Source organism: Penaeus vannamei, chromosome 19 (assembly GCF_042767895.1).
Source record: "Penaeus vannamei isolate JL-2024 chromosome 19, ASM4276789v1, whole genome shotgun sequence".
Lineage (NCBI taxonomy): Eukaryota > Metazoa > Arthropoda > Malacostraca > Decapoda > Penaeidae > Penaeus > Penaeus vannamei.
In genome coordinates this window covers 22,954,763-22,969,762 of record NC_091567.1, presented here as the reverse complement: position 1 = coordinate 22,969,762, position 15,000 = coordinate 22,954,763, and the positions used below count along the sequence as shown (strand labels likewise).

The 15,000-nt window shown below is 40.7% G+C and overlaps 1 protein-coding gene across 1 annotated transcript in view; it reads right to left on the bottom strand.

The window, feature by feature from the left end:
- LOC138865043 (brain-enriched guanylate kinase-associated protein-like) overlaps nucleotides 1-14,165 on the bottom strand; it is a gene marked incomplete in the record, with an annotated part of 63,881 nt that extends 49,716 nt beyond the window's left edge. The window contains 1 exon segment of the mRNA XM_070134102.1: nucleotides 14,067-14,165.
- Nucleotides 14,166-15,000: the final 835 nt, after the last annotated feature.

Below are 15,000 nucleotides of genomic sequence, written 5' to 3'. Positions count from 1 at the left end.
GAATCTGTACAATACCATAGGAACTACTGTCATTCCTCTTTCAAATGCACTTTGTCGCGTAAAGGTATGATCACTAGTCTCTGAGTTATCGAAACAAACAAACAAATGACTCATGAAAAGGGGCAAATCCAGATCCAAGAAAACATGACTGTTATATAAAATCGGTTGTTTCTTGTTTTATACCTCTTTTATTAATGTTTTCTTGTGTATACTGTCGTTTACATGTGTATACGCATGCAAATTATTGTAAAGATACAAGTACTTGCATGTGTATATGTGCATATGAGCATGTACCCATTAGATCCATAATTATCTATTTCATTTATCTTCTTTTTATTCCAATCAACTCCCGTATTGTTTAACCACGCGATTCCACCTTGAAAAAAGCGATAAACATTTAGTCACGAGCAGAGTACTTGTTATGGAGGGACAGTGAATAGTTTCTTGTTCGTTAGAAATAACCATTCATAAAACGTTGATATATCAAAAATATTTTGATATACAAATTGCTTATATTCATTTATCGTGGATGCTTCACCTTATGATGTAACAATAGGTATCAGATATTTGTAGTCCTATCTTAAGAGTTTACATAAATAAATTATATAATACACTGTCTTTATATTTCAATTTTTTTTATAAAATGCTTTTATAATGACATAATGATGTTAAATTGATTATCTATTTAGTTTCAAATGAAAGTGCATACATAAATTATTGCAATCAGAAAAGTCTGAAGCAGTGACGACACTTGGAACTCTGCCAGCCAGGTCCCTCAGACATGGCCACTGACACAAGCGAGCGCACAGTCTGTGTAATATCTATTTGTTGCGAGTTTATTTTTAGAGATACAACTGCTCATGTATTATTATTGAACCATAAACATACTTGTATAATGAATATGTCAAAATTGAATCATATCTACTTTATTTTATGGGAAAGAACTTTGAAAGTTACATAATAATTTTTTATTTTTCTTCATTTTTCATATCATAAATCTTTCACTTTGAGAAGAAACTATCATAATAAGACACTTTTATTTTCCTGTCATCCAGTTAAGGGGGCTATCGCACTCAAGAACGAAGTTTGTTAATTATGACTAGATTTTTATGATTTTTTAATATGTTATATACCGCAATTTACAAAACCAAGTTTCATATCATTTAAATAATAAACAATGAAGTTATAAAAAAGAAAAGAAAAAAAATTGAAAATTCAAAAAAACCTATGTACTTCATTTATTCATTGACTAGACGTTGAAAAAATTACATATACTCTACAGCAACACCTGTAATCTCAACAATTGGATTTTAAAATTTCTTCTTAGCTTAGTGGATTTTTTTTTTTTTTTTTTTTTTAAGATATAAAATATGATAGATGGACTTTTATCACCTGAAATGAGAATCTGATAATTGAAAAAATCACACATTTATTCAGCTTTCAAATTATCCAAATCCTATTAGAAAAAAAAATAATTTGAACAAAGCTGTAGTTTTGAAATATCATGCTTTCAAGTTGGGGATACTTTTTCCTCCATTTCCTTTTTTTTTTTCTTCTTCTTTTTAGAAATCTGATCTCTGCATCAATCTTGATGCATTCTATGGCATTCACATGTATTCTGAAGTGTAACGGGTACCTGGTCCCCCCCCCCCCCCTTTGCAAGGTACTAATAGCAATGAATGCCCAGGATTGTTGAAGTACTGCACGTCACCATAGGCTTCGCAGTACTTTGTGAGGCATTGCAAATGAATAAACAACTGCTGTAGCTGTGATTGTGATGTATTTCTCATCATATTATGTGTCTTAATTACAGGAATAACATTTATTAGTAGTAGTGTCCTATGCGGTAGAGGTGGAAGAGAGCGATGCGCATAGATAGAGCAAAATGGACACCGCCATCTTATAGAGCAGAAGAAATAGAGTGGGATAGAACAAATTTTAATATGCAGAAGCTTCATAATTACCGGTAAATGGAAATGTTTAATGTTCAATGTTTGAAAATAAATGTGCTAGACATCAGAGGTCATATAGCATTATGGTAAAGTATTGCGTAGGAAAGGGTAAAGGATTATGATTATGATAAATTATGATTATGATTAAAGACTATGATAAAATGCGTTAGATGTCAAAGGTTTAAGAATGTTATAGGATAATATGGTAGTGAAAAGGGGGATAGGGGAGCAAGTGAGGTAGAGCAGAAGTTAGTATAAAGGGGAGGGTAGGGCGATTGAGTGAATTATAGTATATCTGTCACTGGAGAAGGTATAGGAAAATGTTCAAGGAAGAATAGAGATAGCTGTTGAAGAGTAAAAGAAAAATCTGGGGGGAGGGAATGGTGTTAAATATCCAAGATTAGAGGATGTTACAGGGAAGTATGGTAATGAAAATGGGAAAGGAGGGAAGTAAATGAAGTAGAGCAGTGATTTATAAATGGGAAAGGTTAAGGAGGTAGATCGATTAAATGAATTGTATTGTATCTGTGACTGGGGAAGGAATAGGGATAATAGGTGATAATGTTATATATGGTTGTACTAGTAGTAGGGGATTAGGTATCTGGGGGTTGAGACAAAGGATCAGGAATAGGTGAAGGAGTAGTGTCTGGGGGTTCGATAGGGACAGTGGGGTCTGGGGAAGGATGTTGTGATAAAAGAGATTCACATGTATATCCAGGAGGGAGTGGGAGGGATAGTAGGGAAGGATGGGGTTTTGGGGGGAGGTTCAGTTTGGGTGGTATGGGCAGTCTGGGTGGTTGAGAGGATGAGGCATCTTGGGAAGGGGTTGAAGGGGTTGGGGGAACATAAGCGGGCAAGTGAGTGAATTGCAGTGTATCTGTGACTGGGGAAGGAGTAGGGACACTGATCAAGAAAAACAGAGGTGGCTGTTGGAGAACTAGGAGGAGAAGAATCCAGGGGTTGAGAAAGAGAGACTGGGGAAGGTGGTGAAGCACTACGAAAAATGTTTTGAGAGGAGGGGTCTGGAGAAGGACACTGTTATGATAGAGAGGATTCGTGTGAGTATTCAAGTGGTAGAGAGGGTGGGCTATGTTGGGAGGGTGTAGGAGGAGGGGGGGGTGGAGGGAACTTGGGAAGGAGGAGGATGAATATCTGCAAATACTTTAAATGTAGCAAGAGGGATTGGGGGGGTGGATGAGGGAGCAGAGTGTTCCCTTGGGTCATCTTTAGGAAGTTTCGGATGTCTTCAAGGGTTTCTGAAGGGGAATTTGGTATAGAGGACTGAGAAACAAACGTTCTCTTATAACGAGGAGAAGAGATGGATATCTGAGGAACAGATGAAGAGGAAGGTGTAGGAGAGAATGTAGTAGGAGAGTGTGGAGTAGAACGTTTAGGTTGTCTGGTACGACAACTAAAGTGAGGAGTAAGTAAGTAATAATGACAAGAAAATAAATGTGCTAGACATCAAAGGTCATTAACACTATGGTATTGTATTGTGTTGGGAGGGTTTTTTAATTCTTTATTACAATTAAAATGTTTAGTTTCGACGGTCATTTATTGTATGATAGTATAGTATTTAAAGGAGTAGGAGGAGATGGTAGATGGGAGTAGGATAGGTATTGATGAGAAGGGGAAGGGTTAAGGACGATGGGTGATTAGATCAAATGAAGGATATTTATGCGTCTGAGGAAGGAGAATAAATTATCAATAAAAAAGGTGAGAGATTCTGTAAGGATGTCTGACAGGTTGAGGGGCCGGGGAAGATAGGATATGTGAGGAAAAGTAAGGATACGGGCTTCGGTAAAGCGAGGACAGGATATTAGGATATGTAGGACAGAGAAAAGGACATTGCATGTAGGGCATAGAGGTAGGTTAGAGGGATGTGACATGAAGTATGAGTGAGTGATTCTGGTGTGGCATATTCGCAGGCGGGCAAGGGTAGTTTCCCAAACGTCTGTTTTGATGGTATGGAGCTGACCAAGGGGAGAAGAGGAGATTGAGGGTTTTATTGTTTGGAGTTTGTTGGTGCACAGATGTGACCAGAAGGATTGCCATCGGTTGTAAAGAAAAGTTTTGAAGTGAGGGTAGTAGTCAGTGGCTGGAATGTGTGAAAAACTGGGTTGGTGACTTGTGGGCAGTTGCCGGGAATCCCGACATGGCTGGGTATCCAGCAAAAATTCACTGTTTTCTGTCGTGTAGACAGATAGAATAGCTGGTTGTGTATTTTATGGGCTATAGGATTGGTAGGGTGTATGGATTGTATGATTGATATTGAGTTACGTGAGTCAGTGAAGATGGTGAAGGATGAGGAAGAGATAGAAGATATGCGTTGTAAGAGCAAAGAGGATAGCATATAGTTCTGTTGTAAGGACGCTTGATTCAGATGGAAGAGGAAAGCTGTATGTCTGAGAGGGAAAGACTACGGTCAAATCAGCACCTGAGTTGGATTTTGACCCATCAGTATAGATATGAGTGCTAGAGGAGTGACTAGAGATATGAGCAAGGAAATGTGTGAGAAGGATAGAAGGTGGCGATGGCGAGCTTTTTCTTCAATAGTAAGGATATGATCCCGCCAAGATAACTTGGAGTCAAAAATAACTCTAAGAAACTTGCCGGAAGATCGGGATTGGATGGGGGTATTATAAAGGAGGAGTGGAGATTGGGAGCCTATACGTGAACGAGAGAAAAGGATGGAGAAGGTTTTAGAAGTAGAGAAATGAAAGCCATGGTTGGTAGCCTAGGAAGAGATTGATGTTATTGACGACTGGATAAGTTGATGGAGATCTTTTACGGAACGGTCAGAGGGGAAGATGGCTAGATCATCTACATACAGTGATGAACGGATTTTTGGTAGTAAAGCGGATATTAATCCGTTTACAGCTATGAGGAACAGTGTGGTGCTCAGTACACTGCCTTGTGGGACACCTTCAAACTGAGGAAAGGAAGGGGAAGTGGAAGAGGCAAATCTGACACGGAAGGTGCGGTCAGAGAGGAAGGATTTTAGAAAAACACCCATGTTTCCACATATTCCGTGGAAACATAGCTGTTGTAGTGTATGGTGCCGCCAAGTAGTATCATATGCTTTTTCGAGATCGAAAAAGACAGCTAATACTGACTCGCGGCGTGCAAATGCTAAAGTGATTAGTGTTTCTGCATATGCTAGCGAGTTAGCTGTGCTTTTGCCTCGACTAAATCCAAATTGGTTTGGTGATATGATTTGGTGGTACTCTAGGTACCACATCAATCTGAAATTTATCATCCGTTCCATTAATTTACATAGGCAGCTTGTTAGGGCTATGGGGCGGTAGTCTTGGGGAAGAGTACCTGTTTTGTTAGGTTTCAGGAAAGGTAATACTATGGCTTCTCTCCAGTGGGGAGGAAAGTTTCCAGTCGTCCATATGTTATTGAATATTGATAGAAGGAAGGATAAGGAAGTAGGAGAAAGGTGTTTTAGCATATGGTAATGTATACCGTCTGGTCCTTCATGGGTGTTGTGGCATGACTGAAGTGCATTATAGATCTCAGAAGAAGAAAAGGGTGCATTATAAGGTTCTGTAGATAATAGGGAGAAGGAGATAGGAGTGTGCTCCTTGTCTGATTTTAAGGAAGAGAAAGGAGGAGAAAGATGAGAGCCACTACTGACTTGGCTAAAAAAGGCACCAAGTTCAGTAGCTACTTGAAGAGGGTCAGAGATGAGGTTATTATGAATATGGAGGACGGGGGCAGGATGAGGAAGATGTTTTCCGGATAACTTATGGATCCGCCACCAGACTGCAGAGATTGGTTTGGAGGATGTTATGGAGGATACATAGTTTTGCCAGCTGTTTGTCATGGAGTTACAAATTGTACGGCGAAGATGGGCTGATGCTTTTTTAAAAGATATGAAGGCTGTTAGTTGACTGGGGGTGCCTCTTTTGTGTCGGTAGCTATTCCAAGCTGCACACTTCAGACGAAGTGCTTTTGTACACTCAAGGTTCCACCATGGAACACATTTTGAGGTGTAAGGTCGGGATGTTCGAGGGATGGTTATATAGGCTGTATTTAGGACGTTAGTTGTGAAGTATTGGAGCATTTCTGAGGTGGTAGAGAATGATGATGGAGGAATTTCAAGAGTAGATAGAGAGGTAAAGGTATTCCAGTCTGCTCTGTCAAAGTACCAGTGAGGGGGGTTTGGGAGCGGGATATAGGATGCTGAAGAAAGAATTGGGAAGTGATCACCAGAGTGAAAATTGTTTAGGACAGACCAGTGGAAGTCTATATGAAGGATAGGGGAGCAAAGAGAGAGATCTAGGCATGAAAAAGATTGAGTGCGTAGGTTGAAATGAGTGGGACTGTTGGAGTTTAGGAGGATAAGGTCAGTTTTAGTTAGAAATTGTTCTAAGGGGCAACCCTTTTATTGATAATAAAGTCACCCCAAAGAGTATGGCAACAGTTAAAGTCTCCAGCTATTAGGAAAGGTGGTTGGAGTTGGGATAGTAAGGTCTCAAATTCTAGGAAGTCAATAGGAAGGGAAGGAGAAAAGTAGACTGAAATTATTGTGATCCAGCGGCGGAGGAAAATCCGGATAACTGTGCAAGGTATACTGGTTTGTAAAGGAGGTATGATATATGGTGTTTTATGGTGAACAAGTATGGAAGAAGCAAATACAGAATGAGGGAATGACACAAAATGGTAGTTGGGAATTGGTACTGGAGGATGTGTGAGGAAGGTTTCCTGGAGGCAGACGATAGATGGATTGTAAGAGGAGAGAAGATGGCAGAGATCAGGTCTGTGTGAGCGAAAGCAGTAGAGCCATTGTGGATCATTCTTTAACTACTATGGGTGGCAGTGTGTATCTGAGAGGTAAGAGGAGGGGTATCTGGGGATTGAGGTATGGGATCAGGGGATGGAGGTGGTAGTGTAGTATCAAGAGAATCATCATGGGAAGGGGGGTCAGGGGGAAAAGGTGAAGGTATAGAATTTGGAGGTTCATCAAAAAAGGTGGGATCTGGGGAAGGACATTGTGCTAGAAGGGATTCACGTGTGTATCCAGGAGGGAGTGGTAGGGATAGTAGGGAAGGAAGGGATTTTGGTTTAGGTACGGGTGGTGGAGTGGATAGGGTGTGTTGGGAAGGTGTGGGAGGAAGAAGGGTAGGGGGGATGTCAGGAGGGGGAGGATGGATTTCGGCAGTCACTGTGAATGCAGCCGGAGTCTGGGTAGAGAAATTAATGGATGGTTGAGGAGGAGGGACTTTCTCTTGTATTATATGTAGAAAGTTTATGTCCTCAAGGGTTTCTGGGGGGGATTTGGGTGGAGAGGTTTGGGAAAAGAAAGATCTTTAATGGGGAGGTGAAGAGATGATCGGTATCTGAGAACTTAAGGGTGTAGGTGTGGGATGGGATCTGGTAGGAGAGGATGGCGTGGGGTGTTTGGGTTGTCTGATGCAACTGGCAAGGCGTGAAGTAGGAAGAGACATGGGAGTTGTGGATATTGGAGTATCTGGATTTAGGATAGAAAAAGGATTTGATTGGGGGATATGAGAATTAGAGAATGGAAGTTGAGGAACAGGAGAAAGTGGTGCTGTAGATGTATAGATCACTTGGGTAGTATGGATGGGAGTGGATTGATGTAAGGTACTGGAGTACGTTGTGACTGAAAAACCTCTTCGTCGTGCTTCTTGTCTGGCTTCTCATAGAGTGAGTCCTAGTTTGAATCTGAGATTTGCTACTTCACTCTCAAATTTGTAGGCTGTACAGCCTCTATAGAATACATTATGAGGTTCGCCACAATTTGCACATGTACGTGATTTTGCAGGGCAGTTTGTACACTCATGACCAGGTTGTGCACATAGTGGGCAGTGGGTTGTAGACTGACAGTGCTTTGCAGGGTGGCCAAAATGCCAGCATTTCTGGCATTGGCATGGTGGGGGTTGATATGGTCTTACATGGCAAGAAACCCCTCCTATATAGACCTTATGGGGAAGGTCGTGTCTACGAAAGGTAATCTTGGCAATATTGATGCTGGACTTACAATTGCCCCTGGGGGGAATAGAGTAGCACTGTACTGATTCAGCATCATATTCAGTGAGGCAACCAAGTAGGTCATTTTCACAGTCTGTCCAGTCCTTTTCATAGACAGGGCAAACAACTGAGGAGAGGGAAACAGTTCCAGTAATGTGTTAAGGGAAGGGTGAGGTAGAACGGGTATAGGTTTGCCAGTGAGGTCAACCAGGGTAGATAGTGCTTAAGCTTGAGTCTCAGATGTAACTGTGATCGATCAGGACGACTACGGAAGAAAACTTTGCCAACTTGTTTTTGGAGGCATTCTTGAAAGAGTAGGGTGTTCTCTGAGTGAGGGGCTGTTGGGGGAACCACAAAGTATTGGTCCCATTTGGCTGGTTTAAACAGAATATTCAAAAAGCTTGAGGAAGTGGGAATTGTAGAGGGGCGAGGGCAGGAGGAGGAGGGAGTGGTGTGAGGTGAGGTTTTATTATGGAGGTGTGGGCGAAATGGTTGAAGAGTTGTGATAAGGGAGGTTTCGGTATAATGTGAAGATGATTGTTCAGGAAGTGGGCTGGATGATGTTGGGAGTGAGGATGGGATATCTTCTAAGGGTTGAGTTAGTATCTGGGTAGATGATTCAGGATCGGTTAGGTTGGTAGTATGTATAAAGGAGGGAGGTGTAATAGTAGTGTTCTGAGCTGTGGTCAAAGGGGAGTCAGGGGTCGGCAAACTAGAGGTTTCAGATTCAGAAAGGCTGTTCGATAAAGGGGCAAGCCTCAATGCCCCTAATAAGGGTACAAAATCTTCATTACTGGCCATGGAAAGCCCGGTTTTAGATGGGGAAGGTAAATGGTCCACCCCTCAGAGTCCCTGTAAGGGGTAAGGGTCAAATGATTTATCAAGGAATACCGTGCCCATGGCTCCCTGAGGCCGTTCATGAGTGGTACGAGGTCAGCCTTTCATCCTTTCAACACGGCTCTTACATCTTAGGAGTTGATAGGGGAAGGGTTGGGGAAGATAAGAGAGAGAAAGAAGGAGAAAAAGACCATGCAAAATTAGTTGAGGCAAGGGCTGAGATCCATGGCGGGGAGATCTCTCGCATTGGATCTCAGTCTCTGTCTCCTAAGCCCCCCCACAACAACAACGGGCAAGGGATTGGGGGGGTAAAGTGAGGAGGAGGGGTAGGTATCCGGGAAGTGGTAGAGATTGGAGTATCTGGATTTAGGATGGAAAATGGATTTGACTGGTGGGTAGGGTGAGTAGACATAGGACGTACGTTTTGGGTATTAGGAAAAGATACCTGGGGAAATGCAGAAATATCTTGTGCAGATGGTGAGGGAGCAGAGCGCAGGACTGTTTTGGAATAAGTTGAGAGAGTAAAACCTCATCGTCGTGCTTCCTGTCTGGCCTCTCGTAGAATGAGGCCTAGTTTAAATCTGAGGACTGCTACCTCATATTCAAACTTATAGGCAGGGCAGCTCCTATAAAACACATTATGGGAGTCTCCACAATTGGCACATGTACATGACTGAGCAGGGCAATTTGAACAGTCATGACCAGGTTGGGCACATAGAGGGCATCCAGCTGTGGAGCGACAATGTTTGGCTGGGTGGCCTAAACGCCAACATTTTTGACATTGACGAGGAAGGGGTTGATATTGTCGGACATGATAAGACAATCCACCAATATAAACCTCATGGGTGAGGTCTTGTCTAAGGAAGCTAATCTTGGCAATATAGACATGAGACTTATGTTAGCCTCTAGGAGGAAGAGTGTAACACTGTACTGCCACTGCATCATATTCATCAAGGCATGAAAGTAGGTGATTTTCACAGTCTGACCAGTCCTTGTTATACATAGGACAAGCATTTGGGGGAATAGAAAGTTCCAGTACAAGTATTAATAGTTGGGTGAGGTTCGGCAGGGATGGGTTTGCCAGTAAGGTCAGTTAGGGCAGATAGTGCACGAGTTTGAGCTTCAGATGTAACCGTGACAAGGCGTAAACGATCAGAGCGACTGCGAAAGGTAACCTTGCCTACTTGTTTCTGGAGGGACTGTTGAAAGAGAAGGTATTCTCAGAATAGTGGGCTGTAGGGAGAATCACAAAGAATTGATCCCACTTGGCTGGGCCAAATAGAGTACCCAGATTTGCAGAGGTAGAGGTAGTAGAAGGATGAGGGCGAGAGGAAGATGGGGTGGTGTGGAGTGGAGTAGTTCTGCGGGGGGGAGGACAATAAGGATGCATAGTAGAAATAAGGGAAGAGGGGGTTGACATTGAAGAGGGTCATGCAGTAGGGGATGAAGAGGAGAATATTGGGGATGAGGAAAAGGTATTTTTCAGGGGTTGAGTAATAACCTGAATGGGTGTTTCAGAATGGTTAGAGTTGAGTGTCGAAGAGGGGGTATTAGCATCAGTGGTCCGAGCCGTGGTCAAAAGAGGGGCAGGGGTCGGAAAACCATCAAAATCAAATTCAGATAGGCTATTTGATGAAGGGGCAAGCCTTAATGCCTCTATCAAGGGTAAGGAATCTTCATTACTGGCCATGGTGAGCCTGAATAAACTGGGGAAAAGAAATGGTCTACCCCTTAGGGTCCCCATAAGGGGTAAGGGCTTAGTAACTGACCAAGGGAATACCGTGCCCATGGCTCCCAGAGGCCGTTCGTGACTGACACAAAGCCAGCCTTTCATCCTTTCAGCACAGCTCTCACACCTTAGGAATGGGATAGAAGAAGGGAGTAAAGAAGATACAGAAGAGGAAAGAAGAGAAGAAAGGACCAAGCAAAATTAGCTGAGGCAAGGGCTGAGGCCCAAGGTTGCGGTAATCCTCTACATTGGGTCTTAGCCCCGTCTCCTAAGCCCTCCCACGACGACGATCTAGGTTTTGGGAGGGCGGCAAATGGAAAAAAAACATGGCACTATGTGCCGTAGAGACGAAGTCCACAACACCTTTCCACAGGCAGAGTTCCTTGTTTAAGTTTACATTTTCTATAAATTTGTTTTCTATATGTCTCACTTTCTGTATTTTTCCATTTTCTATACACCCAGCCTTCCCTCTTACTTGATCTTTGCCGCTCACACGGCCTAATATTGGGGGCAATGAAATGCCTAAAATGCAACGGCAAATGCTGCCGCGATGACAATTTAAATAAATTCAGGTGCAACAAAACACACACACAAAAAAATAACAGATAAGTTAGATGCATTTTAAAAAATCACTTTTTAAGAACACCTTGTGTGACAACAGTAAGCTCGACTTTGAAACTAAAAATTTGTCAATTTGTATTTGAAAGAGAGGTTATGCATCTGCATGGAGCAAGTTCTATTTCACAATAAGGACTATTTGCGATTGGGCGAGCTTCTGCTGGAAGGTGTTAATTTTTTGGTGTTTTGAAAATCTATCCAACAAAATTGGTGGGTCGGGAAATTGTTGAGATTGATGAATCTAAATTTGGAAAACGTAAATATAGCGTCGGTAGAGTAATTGAAGGTCAGTGGGTTTTCGGAGGAGTATGCTGCAAGAGTAGGGATTTTTTCCTCGTAGCCATGGAGACGCATGACTCTCTCTCTTTGCTTAACGTCATAAAGGAGTGTGTCCACCCAGGGCCAATGGTCATTAGTGATTGTTGGAAGGCATACAACTGTCTGGAGAAAGAGGGGTATCAACATTTAACTGTGATCCATTCGTACAATTTTGTTGACCCCAAGAGTAAAGCGCACATCATTACAATCAAGTGGAAATGGTGGGAAGTGAAAGCAAAAGTGCCCTGTTTCGGCAGGAGGACATACCACTTCACCAGGCACTTGGCTAAGGCCATTTTTCAAATGAAGTATCAGGCGAAGAACAAAAGATTCCATCAGTTCCTCCTCACCGTAGCTCGTCTGTACCCTCCACACTGACAGTATGTATTAAATGTATTGATAATTTGATTTGGTAATAATTTGACATCGTGCTAATAAGGGGGGGGGGGATTATTTTGATATGTTATGTTTCATTATTTAGGTTCATATGATGCATCGGATATCGAGTTCGTACGCATTACATTTTGCGCTTGTTTACTTTTGAGGTATTTCATTCGTCCATCGGACAAAGTTTGGGTCGTCTTTCTGATTATACAGTTATTTTTGTTGTTTTCGGAAGAAAAACTCTGGCTCATCTCTTAGAAAAAAGTGTTAGATGTTTTTTAAATGGTATTACATTTCGACATTTACTCCAACCCAAAATCCCTCTCTCCCCCCCCCAACTGACAGGGACAGTCCCCTTAATAAAAAGAAAAGAATGCATCATATACATAAATTAGGAAAAGCAGATATTGAAAATCACAAAATACACAAACTAGTTGATAAATTACAGTAACAAGTTATATGGTCAAAATGTTTTCCTTTCCTATGTCAACATGGCAAGGGAATTAGAAAATGATGAGTTGATCTCTCAGCACCATCATGTATCCTTTATTTTTGATTTGTGCATCTTTTGTTATAGAAGATAAGTGTCTCAGTTTACATTAACCCGCTTGCAACGGGTGTCCCACATATGAGACACCCAGAAAAAAAAAAAATTGCCGGGCATCCCGCCTGTGTGACATTGTATTGGGGCTCGTGCTCTGACTTAGTAGGGGGCCACGGCCAGCACGTGGGCAGAGTCTGGGCCAGCCCCCCACACCGAATTTGTAGCTGCCCGAAAACTTTTATTTACGGCTTCAAAATATACTGGCAGTAATGGGTTACGGTAACTATTCTACGCACTTTGTCTACTGTAACCCTAATTGTTATCTACTGTAAATTTTCCAAAAATTTATATGAGTATAGTGACATACTGTGGATATTTTTACATCCGAGTGTAAACACACCGTATACACTTATCTGCGCATGCGCCATAATACATCATGTGTCGTCTACACTGCACTGAGTGGTAACCAAAATATAAAGACCACACATGTATACACCGTATATTGAAGGATATTACATTGAAATTCTTACAGATAACATTATTAATGTATGGGAGTATATATGAATCTATATTTATGATGGTGTCGCATAAATATATATTGCTGTAGGCCTATAACAAGGTAAAACAAATATGACGCAAAAAATTGAGAACGTTTTATATACTAATTTATTCCTGTACAGTTATGCTCATTCACTGTGCAATAACATCATATCCCTAATAAAACAGAGTCCTTAATTCATCTTCCAAATAACGGCATTGCCCTCTACTGTGCTTGTTTATTTATTCTTGCTAATATCTACTCACCAGCACTATGAGAATCATACTTATAATGATCCATAAAAGCTAAATTACACGCAAATCAGGTAAATTGTTCTGTTTATGTATAATCAGTAATTATGAAGTGACTGGAACTCATAGTTAAGGTTAACTCTCTGCTCTTCTAAAAGGTCATGATGGTCCAGTACTTACAAAACCTATACAGTTTATAATTATCCGCCCTTGAAACTTGACCATGATTATTGCATTACTAATATCGTTATTTGATAATGTTATCTGTAAGAATTTCAATGTAATATCCTGCAATATACGGTGTATACGCGTGGTCTTTATATTTTGGTTACCAATCAGTGCAGTGTAGATGACACATGATATATTATGGCGCATGCGCAGATAAGTGTATACAGTCTGTCTAAATTTGCATGTGATATTTTTGCAGTAAAAATTGAAGCTGCAGCAGCTGTACCTGTGTTGTTAACACTATTTCTTGTGCTCTACATTTCTATTCATTTCCCTTTATCTCTGTGCGTCACTCTCGAAAAATTAACCAAGTCAGCAATCCAGGTCAAGGGTCAAGCCTACAAACGTTACTCTTCCCGTAATAAACCATCTGTATAATTATCAAAATAACCTATGCCTTATTTTTAATGCAAAGGATTTAAATCAAACACACTCACGGGAGGTTATAAGAGTTCAAATTCTGCATACAAACACAAGACTGTCACATGAACGCCATAAACCTCAAAAAATTAAAGGTAAACAAACCACGTAAGCAAAGCACAAGAGTACCCCATTTTTTCTTCACACTACATACAATAGCAAATCCTAAATTCTCCCTAGCATTTCCCACCTTCTTTAATAGAGACGCCTTAAAATGTTTTCCGTCGAAAAAGTCTAAAGAACTCACGGGTAAAAGGGTAAATTGGCGGCTGTGACAGGCGGCATAAACTCAACAGCTGACAACACTATCAATGACAACACAGCAGCAGCTGCTCCATCTCTCGGCCACAACTGCAACTATACTATGCAGGTGGCGCCAGCTCAAGATTAATATCTACAATGAATTACTTACAGTGTGAAAAATACTTATTTGCATACATGAAACTGTTTAGTGTTACATAAGATAAATAATAGCATAGACAAATATCCCAGATGGATGAAATACTATGAATACAACCACTAGATTATAGAAGTGATTGGAAGATTTGTTTACAATAGTGATTTTTGTATTTATAGAAATAAAAACTTTAAACGGTGATTTTCTCTACGCAAAGAAGAGTTAACATAATGAACTTATATAGGTTTGTAAATGGTAATTGTAAAACCCATTTTACAACATGGCATTTCTTACGAATACCACAATTATCATATGAGTTTTAATCTCAGCATAATTAAAGAATTCTCATAGAAGGCAATATCTTCTTTCTTCCTTTAATGGGTTTTAGACTTATTTTGTCTATATTCCCAGGATCTTGAAGACAATATCAAACTAGTGCTTATCAACAAAGTTTCCAGATTCGCAACAAGATAAGCCCTATGAAACACGCGCACACATGTATGTATGTATGTGTGTGTGTGTGTGTGTGTGTGTGTGTGTGTGTGTGTGTGTGTGTGTGTGTGTGTGTGTGTGTGTGTGTGTGTGTATATATATATATATATATATATATATATATATATATATATATATATATATATATATATATATATATATACATGTACATGTGTGTGTGTGTGCGTGCATACATACATACATACATACATACATACATACATACACACACATATATATATACATATGTATATATATTATATATACATATATATGTGTACACATACACACT